The sequence below is a fragment of the Herpailurus yagouaroundi genome, unplaced genomic scaffold, assembly GCF_014898765.1.
Source record: "Herpailurus yagouaroundi ecotype Mexico unplaced genomic scaffold, PumYag 142, whole genome shotgun sequence".
NCBI classification, from domain to species: Eukaryota; Metazoa; Chordata; class Mammalia; order Carnivora; family Felidae; genus Herpailurus; species Herpailurus yagouaroundi.
The window spans coordinates 59,862,351-59,871,893 of NW_024412397.1; the positions used below are offsets into that span (position 1 = coordinate 59,862,351).

The window sequence follows — 9,543 nt, forward strand, 5'->3', positions numbered from 1 at the left end:
AAAACCACATTGTTGTATTTATAGAGGCCTTGTACATATCTTAATATCTATGAAGGCTCGGTATCCATCCGTCGTTCTTCTACCCAGAGTGAATTAATTTCAAGTATACACATGTACACACTACAGTTGATAAGAGGATTCTTTTCTTCCCTTCCGACGTGCAAGAGACTTCCCAAACAGGCTTAGCTCTTGAAAACTGATTCTTGGGGTGCCTGGGTGGCTCAGTCGGTTGAGCAGCCAACTTCGGCTCAGATCATGATCTCGCGGTCCGTGAGTTCGAGCCCTGCGTCGGGCTCTGTGCTGATGGCTCAGAGCCTGGAGCCTGTTTCAGGTTCTGTGTCTCCCTCTCTCTGACCCTCCCCTGTTCATGCTCTGTCTCTCTCTGTTTCAAAAATAAATAAGCGTTAAAAAAAAAAAAAAAAGAAAACTGATTCTCCCGAAAGTTATTAATATATTAAACACAAAGAACGCTGACTTCATTAATTAGGCTACTTTTTGTTTTCCCTGAGTTTTTTTTGTTTTTTGTTTTTTGGGTTTTTTTGCCCTAAAGTACAGAAACAGACCATTGACAATATTCAGTTTTGTGTAAATGAAATGCTCTATTTTATATTCTGGATTTGGCATTAGCCTGTACTTTTAGAATAATGTGCAGCAAAAACAAGCAGGCCTAACTATTGTTCTATAATTTCACATAAATGGAATCATACAGTATCACATAGTGGTTTAAAATGCATTTTAGAAAATTATTAAATGATGCGTAATATAATAGACTCTTTACTTAAACCTTAAAAGTAAAATTATCTTTTTTTTTTTTTTTTTTGCAAGCAAAAAGAGGTTTATTTGGGAATAGCAGAGAATTGCAATTTGGGACATGCAAGCTACAGCAAAACCATAGGCAAGTCTGGAGAACAAAGGAGAGGAACACTCTTGTATGGAGGACAGGGAGGAGTTGGGGGTACTCTTGTAAACAAAAAGTCTGCTGGAGTAAACTAAGAGTTGAAAGTGCAGTGGCTTCTCACTGGCTGAGTTGAGACAGTCTCTCATTATCTGGGCCGTTGCTGGGGGAGAAGAAAACCTTCCTCCTTCTGGGGTAGCAAAGTATAGGCTTCTTCTTATAGGGATTGCCACGGGCTGTAAGGAGTGGTTTGGTGTGAGAGCTCTCCTTTCTGGCCTCCTGACTAAAATGTGAAGTTTTCTTTTATTAATTTTCACACTACTTTAAGAAATTTTAACTTTGAGACGTGTTTGATGTGCATTTAAATATTGAATTCATGGCCAATGTTAAATTATAAGAAAAAATGAGTAACTTTCACCAGTGAAGAAAAAACATAGCAACCATCAGCTTTTTCATTTTTGAACACTTTTTTTTTTAAGTTTATTTATTTATTTTGAGAGAGAAAGACAAAGCACATAAGTAGGGGAGGGGCAGAGAGAGGGAGAGAGAGAGAGAGAATCCCAATTAGGCTCCATGCTATCAAAGCCTCCCACACGGGCCCAATCCCATAAATTGTGAGATCATGACCTCAGCCAAAATCAAGAGTTGGACACAGGGGCACCTGGGCAGCTCAGTTGGTTAAGTGTCAGACTTTGTCTCAGGTCATGGTTCATGGGCTCGAGCCCCGAGTTGGCTCTGTGCTGACAGCTCAGAGCCTGGAGCCTGCTTTGGATTCTGTGTCTTCCTCTCACTGTCCCTCCCCAGTTCACACTCTGTGTGTGTCTCTCTCAAAAATAAACATTAAAAAGAAAAAAAAAAGTTGGATGCTTCACTGACCGAGCCACCCAGGTGCCCCTCTTTGAACACTTTAAACAAGTGAGATACTAAATATGTCTCATGGAGGGGCGCCTGGGTGGCTCAGTCGGTTAAGCGGCCGACTTCGGCTCAGGTCATGATCTCACGGTCCGTGAGTTCGAGCCCCGCGTCGGGCTCTGTGCTGACAGCTCAGAGCCTGGAGCCTGTTTCAGATTCTGTGTCTCCCTCTCTCTCTGACCCTACCCCGTTCATGCTCTGTCTCTCTCTGTCTCAAAAATACATAAATGTTAAAAAAAAAAAAAATCAAGTCTAGTAAAAAAAAATCTCTTTAAAAAAAAATATGTCTCATGGAACACTGGAATTCAGTGATGCACTGTTTTGATAATGTTGGTTTGGAAACACTAGATTCTTTCTGATACTGAGGCCACTTTCAGTACTTAATGAAAGTATTATATGCAAAACAAACAAACAAACAAACAAACAAACAAAAAAACAAAGGATGCCTGCGTGGCTCAGTCAGTTAAGCATCCAACTCTTGGTTTCACCTCAGGTCATGATCTCAAGGTCTTGAGATACGGCTCCATGCTGGACAAAGAGCCTGCTTGGGATTCTCTCTCTCCTCTCTCTCTCTCTCTCTCTCCTTCTGCCCCTCTCCTCACAATCTTTCTCTCTCTCTCAAAAAAAAAAAAACAAAAACAAAAACAAAAAAAATATTATATGTTCCAAGACGAGGCTGGGAAGCCTGCTGAAAAACTGCTTACCAACAAAAACTTGTTGAAAGATAAATGCCACGCTATTTCAGAGATACCACATCTCACCCAGGTGAGAGAAAAGCCTAAGAGAACTGCAAAAGAAGGTGGGACCTGTTAGGTAAGAGGCAGCACCTGCAAAACCCAGGAAAACAAGATTAGACAGCTATGCACTTGATACTTGGAACACAACCTTGAGCCTTAAGATAGGCTCTGCCACCCTGTAGATCACATGTTTCTTCTATAATTCTGCTCCTTTATTTGCCTTATGAATTCCTTGAACTCTGACTTTGAATTCATGGCCACGGTTCTAGTACTAACTTCACTGGGTCTTGGCCTCTCCCTTTTGGGGCATCCACGCTTTTTGTTATGACTGTGCCTTTTTTTTATTTAAAAAATTGTTTTAATGTTTATTTTTGAGAGAGGGAAGGAGAGAGAAACAGAGTGCAGGTGGGGGGAGGGCAGAGAGAGAGAGAAGATCTAGAAACCAAAGCAGGCTCCAGGCTCTGAGCTGTGAGTGCAGGGCTTAACATGGGGCTTGAACCCACAGACTGCAAGATCATGATCTGAGCCAAAGTCGGAGACTTAACCAAGTGAGCCAGCCCAGCACCCATAACTGTGACTTTTGTAGCTCAGATCAGATCTAGGTGTACTCATTGGCTACCACACAGATTTCTCTTTTGCTTCATACCAGCATGTTACTTTCTAATATTAAAGAACATATATGTGCTAAGAGTTCAACCAAAATACTAGTATAGGAAATTGGGGTTTTTTAGTTATTTTTGTTCATTTATTTTGAGAGACAGAGTGTAGGAGCGGCTGAGAAAGAGAGGGAGAGAGAGAATCCCAAGCAGGCTCCATGCCGTTAGCATGGAGTCTGATGCTCAATTTCACAAACCATGAGATCATGACCTGAGTTGAAACCAAGAGTCGGATGCTTAATTTACTGAGCTACCTAGGTACCCCGTTTTTAGTTATTTTTAGGTACGGTCAAATTATATTCCTAGTTCAGGAAGACATGAATAAAGTTAGAGTACAGCACAAAGTGCCTTGGTTGAAAATAAATGACTTTACGTCCCTACCCTATGTTATCGTGTTTTTGTTTTAATTTTTGTTTACTTACTTTTTATTGAGGCGTAGTTGATGCACAGTGTTACATTAGTTTCAAGTGTACAAATAGTGATTTGACAACTCTGTACATTAAGCTCTGCTCCCCACAAGTGTAGCTACCATCTGTCACCATACAGTGCTATTAAAATACCATTGACTATATTTCCTATGCTGTATCATTCGTCCTTTTGTGACATGTTCATTCGATAACTGGAAGCCTGTACCTACCACTCCCCTTCCCCCATTTTTGCCCATCCCTCTGTCCTCCTCCCTTCTGGTAACCATCAGTTTGTTCTATGTGTTTATGAGTCTGTTGTTGATTTTTTTTGTCTGTTTGTTTGATTTTTAGATTCCACATATAAGTGAAATCATGTGGTATTTGTCTTTCTCTGACTTATTTTACTTAGCATAATAACATCTAGGTCCAACCATGTTGCAATTCATTTTTATGGCTAATATTCCGTTGTGTATATGTAGTACTCTTCTTCATCCATTCACCTACCAGTAGACACTTGGGTTGCTTCTATATGGTGCCTATTGTAAATAATGCTGCAATAAACATAGGGGTGCACGTGTCTTTTTGAATTAGTGTTTTCATTTTCTTTGATCTGGTAAGTGGGATTACTGGATCATATAGCATTTCTAATTTTAATTTTTTTAGTAACCTCCATACTGTTTCCAACAGTGGCTGCATCAATTTACATTCCCAGCAACAGTGCCAATACTTGTTATTTCTTGTCTTTTTTTTTAAATTTATTTATTGTCTTTATTTATTTATTTATTTTGAGAGAGAGAGAGAGCATGCACATGCAAGCAGGAGAGGGGCAGAGGGAGAGGGAGAGAGAGATATAATGTGACGTGGGGCTTGATCTCATGAACCATGAGATCATAACCTGAGCCGAAATCAACAGTCAAATGCTTAACTGACTGAGCCACACAGGTGCCCCTTTTGTCTTTTTTTTTTTTAAACACCTTGCTCTTTTTTTTTTTGAATTTTTTTTTGAATGTTTATTATTTATTTTTGAGAGACAGACACAGAGCATGAGGAAGGGAGGGGCAGAGAGAGAGGGAGACACAGAAGCTGAAGCAGGCTCCAGGCTCTGAGCTGTCAGCAGACAGCCCGACGTGGGGCTCGAACTCACGAACTATGAGATCATGACCTCAGCTGAAGTTGGACACTTAACCAACTGAACTACTCAGGTGCCCCTTCTCTTTTTGATAGTAGCCATTTTGACTAGTGGGAAGTGATATCTCATTATGGTTTTCATTTCCATTTCCCTCATGATTAGTGATTTTCAGCATCTTTTCTTGTGTCTTGGCCATTTGTATGTCTTCTTTGGAAAAATGTCTCTTCAAGTCCTCTGCCCATTTTTAAATTTTTTTTTTTTCAACGTTTATTTATTTTTGGGACAGAGAGAGACAGAGCATGAACGGGGGAGGGGCAGAGAGAGAGGGAGACACAGAATCGGAAACAGGCTCCAGGCTCTGAGCTATCAGCCCAGAGCCCGACGCGGGGCTCGAACTCACGGACCGCGAGATCGTGACCTGGCTGAAGTCGGACGCTTAACCGACTGCGCCACCCAGGCGCCCCCCTCTGCCCATTTTTAAACTGGATTGTTTGTTTTTTAGGTGTTGAGTTGTATAAGTTCTTTATATATTTTGGATATTAACCCCTTACCAGTTATATTATTTATATATCTTCTCCCATTCACTAGGTTGCCTTTTTGTTGATGGCTTCCTTTGCTGGGTAAGATCTTTTTATTTTGGTGTAGTCCCACTAGTTTGTTTTTGCTTTCGTCTCCCTTGCCTCAGGAGACGTATCTAGAAAAATGTTGCTAAGGGCAACATGTCCAGGAGATTATTGTCTGTGTTTTCTTCTAGGAGCTTTCTGGTTTCAGGTCTCACACATAGATCTTTCACCCATTTTGAGTTTATTTTTGTATATTTTGTGAGGAAGCTGACCAGTTTCATTCTTTTGCGTGTAGCTCTCCAGTTTTCCCAGCACTGTTTATTGAAGAAACTTTCTTTTCTCCATTTATATTCTTGCCTCCTTTGCTTATAGATCAATTGACATATAGATGTGGGCTCTCTATTCTGTTTCATTGAGCTATGCATCTATTTTTGTGTCAGTTTCATACTGTTCTGATTACTACAGCTTTGTAGTATGTTTTGAAATCTGGGATTGTGATACTTCCAGCTTTGTTCTTCTTTCTCAAGATTGTTTTGGCTCTTTGAAGTTTTTTGTGGTTCCATACAAATTTTAAGATTGTTTGTTCTAGTTTTGTGAAAAATACTATTGGTATTTTGTTAGGGATTGCATTGAATCTGTATATTGCTTTGGGTAGTATGGACATTTTAACAATATTAATTCTTCCAACCATGGTTTATTTTTCCATTTATTTGTGTTTTCTTCAATTTCTTTCATCACTGTTTTACAGTTTTCAGAGTACAGGTCTTTAATCTTCCTGGTTAAGTTAATTCCTTGGCATTTTATTCTTTTTGATGCAACTGTAAAGGGAATTGTTTTCTTAATTTCTCTTTCTGCTTTATCATTATTAGTGTATAGAAATGCAACAGATTTCTATACATTAATTTTGTATCCTACAGTAAACATTTATTTTTAAATCCTTACTGACAAATATGATTTTCCATTTTATGGAAAATTTCCATTTTCCATTTCCTTTTAAAATATTCAGAGTATTTAAGAAAACAATGCATATTATTTAGATACATCGTGGTTTCCATCAAATCCAACCATTTTAAGTGGTGCATTTGATTTAATACATATGCCAGAATTGATATGTCAAGGAACATAGGCTTTTTTTTACTTGGTTTTATTTTGCTTAATGATGTTTGATTGGCTCTGATGTTTATAATTGTTACCCAACAAGTACTTAAGGACACTGAAGACTAGAGTCATATGTGCCTATTCAGAGTTCACTTTTAAAGCTGATTTATTGATTTAGAAAGTAATAAGTAACAAAACTGAGTTTAATTTATCCATGTGACAAATAGCCCAGGGGCTAATTCCAAAATGATTCCAGTCACAATTTTCTATTACTAATAGTAGCTGCTTATTTAGAGTGAATTTTCTTCAAAGATGGTCATTAAATATCCTTGTCTTTCCTTTCAACGCACTGTAATCTGTTACATATATCAAATATGAGTCATGGAATAATATTCAGGAACAAGTTCAATTACCTTTTTTTTCCAAAATAAAGCTATGTTAGGTAATTGTTTTTTATTTAAGTTTTTTTTTTCATAGCTATACCTTTTTTTCTAAATTAACCTTTGGAAAAAAAGGATTCTCTTTTGTGATACCCATTGGACTATTATTTTTACAAATGATAATTGGTCTCACATTTCTAGACCAAATTGCTTATTATTTAAAGTTCCCTTCAGTTGTCATAAAAGCAGGTTTGGGAATTGCATTATGAAGTTATTTTGCTTTTGTATTTGTATATGAGCCCCAGACAAAGCAAGGGGCCTGCTTTCATTTAAACGATTTTTAAAGTTACTCATGGGCATAGTTCACCTTCCTTATCCAAGAAAGAACTTTTTGAGTTTGTTTGTAGTATATGTCCTATATATCTTCTGCCTTTTAAAAATATCTTTTACAAAAAATTTTTAAGTGTATTTATTTTGATGATGAGGTTTAGTGGGGTTCATGGGGTCCAGAGCTGATGACCAAGATAGAATTCTTGAAGACGTCTTTGGTGCAAAAAGGTGATTTTATTGAAGCACGGGAACAGGATCCACGGGCAGGAAGAGCTGCCCCAGACCTTGAGGAGAGACTGCTTATATACTATGGAGTTGGTGGGAGGTAAAGTCCAGGGGAAGTTTCCAGTGAGATTTTCATATGCTAAAGAAGACTCACAGGATAGTGGAGCCCTAGATATTGTCAAGTGATAGTTGTTTTCCCTCTAGCAAAGCATTAGCATTAAGACAGTAGGGAGTTCCTGGAGAAAAGTTTTACTCTGCCAGCCTCAAGTATTTGTCAGTGGGCTACAGGTTACAAGGAAATTTAATTCTATCTGCCATTTCCTTCTGCCTTTGATTCCCACATCACTATGGAGGAGTGATGGAGACTTATGTCCTGCAGGTCTATGATCTCTATCAGTTAACCATTTGTTTTTTCCCTTTCCTGTGTTCTTGGGCAGCCAGGAGTCCCCAAGGAATATCACACATATCTCATCTAGGTGGGGGGTGGGGGGGTGGGAGTGTCAGCTTGCCTTTTGTTCCCTCATCACTGAGAGAGAAAGAGAGAGAACATGAGCAGGGGAGGGGCAGAGAGAGAGAATCCCAAGCAGGCTCCACACTGTCAGCGCAAAGCCCAGCACTTGGTTCGATCTCACCAACAATGAGATTGTGATCTGAGTCCAAATCAAGAGTCAGACCTTAACCAACTGAGTCCCCCAGGCGCCCCTAAAAAGACGTCTTAAAAGGTTATCCTGCTCCAGTACAATGAGCACACTTTGCACTCAGATTTTGGTTTCTAATATCATTCTCCAATAAGAGAATAGGGAGCCAGACTTCTTGGAGAAACAGCTGGTTCTAACACTGAGGCAGGAAATAAAGAAGATAAGCCTGGAACATACTATAGTGCCAAAAGATAAGGAAGTGCTAAAAAAAAAAAAAAAAAAGATACCCATATTGATTGATGTGTGAGTGTCCTGGTGGCTAAAAATAAGCAACAAAATAAAGTAATACTGGATCATAACTAACAGTATAAAATAAGTATTCATGAGTCTACACTGATATAAATATTTGATTAAATAAGTTAATTAGTGGAAGAGAAGAGACAGATCTCCAAGGCAGAATTCAAAATAACTATGTAGATGGTCTGCCCTCGAGAAGCCGGAGCAGAACTGCACCCTGCGTAGGTTTGGGCTGCTCATAGTCACTTCCCTCTAAATGGTGTGGTTGCAGGGTGGGGGAGAGTAACTTTGCAGTGGAGAAATCTTACACTATTTCAGCCAGGTGGTCAAGGTCAGCATCCGAAGCCATAAATCTTGTTGGTAGTGTGTAGCTTTGATTTAATTTGACGAAAATAGCACTTTACCTCTGTAGCCTTCCTCCCAATAGCCCATAGCCTGACTCTTATTGTGAGAAGAACGTTAGGCAAATTCTAAAAGTGGGGTGTTCTACAAAATACCTGCCTAGTACTACTCAAAACTGTCAAAGTCATTAAAAACTAGTAAAATTGAGAAACTACCACAGCCAAGAGGAGCCTAAAGAGACATAATGGCTAAACACAGTGTGACATCCTAAAAGGGATCTTGGAACAGGAAAAGGATATTAGGTAAATACTATAGAAATCTGAAAAAAGTATGGACTTTATTTAATAATAATGTATCAATATTGGTTCATTAATTTTAACAAAAGTACCATACTATATACAATGCTAATAATAGGGGAAACTAAGTGTAGAGTTATTAGTTATACTCTGTACTGTCTTTTCAATTTTTCCATAAAACTGTTCTAAAAAAGTCTGTTAAGAGAAAGCGACTGTGGGAAGAGTGTGTCTCAACCAGCACTTGGATTCAGCTGCTTCATTTCCAACATGGAAGAAACTTACATCAATTCCCTGGACCCTGAGAAGCTATTATAATTCCCCTATGATAAAAACCACCAGATCAGGGCCTGCAGGTTTCCTTATCATCTTACCAAGTGCAGAAATAATCATCCTGATGTCGCAAACAAATTGGCTACTTGTCCCTTCAATGCTCGCCACCGGTTCCTCGGGCCGAAATCAGCCACTATATCTCAAGCTGTGACGATAAAAGTTGTATTGAGCAGGATGTTGTCAACCAAACCAGGAACACTGGACAAGAGACTCTGGCCAAGAGCACCTGGCAGTGCCCCTCCTTGCAATGAAGACTGGGATAAAGATCTGTGGGAACAGACCAGCACCCCATTTGGTTTTTTTTTTTT

General features: G+C 39.1%; 1 protein-coding gene and 1 pseudogene across 1 annotated transcript in view; both read left to right on the top strand.

The window, feature by feature from the left end:
• The window catches only part of TWSG1 (twisted gastrulation BMP signaling modulator 1), a 48,835-nt gene that overhangs the window by 20,797 nt on the left and 18,495 nt on the right, over nt 1–9,543 (top strand). The gene's annotated exons all lie outside the window — the stretch shown is intronic.
• Nucleotides 7,881–9,543, top strand: part of LOC121033183 (gametocyte-specific factor 1-like) — a 2,137-nt pseudogene continuing 474 nt past the window's right edge.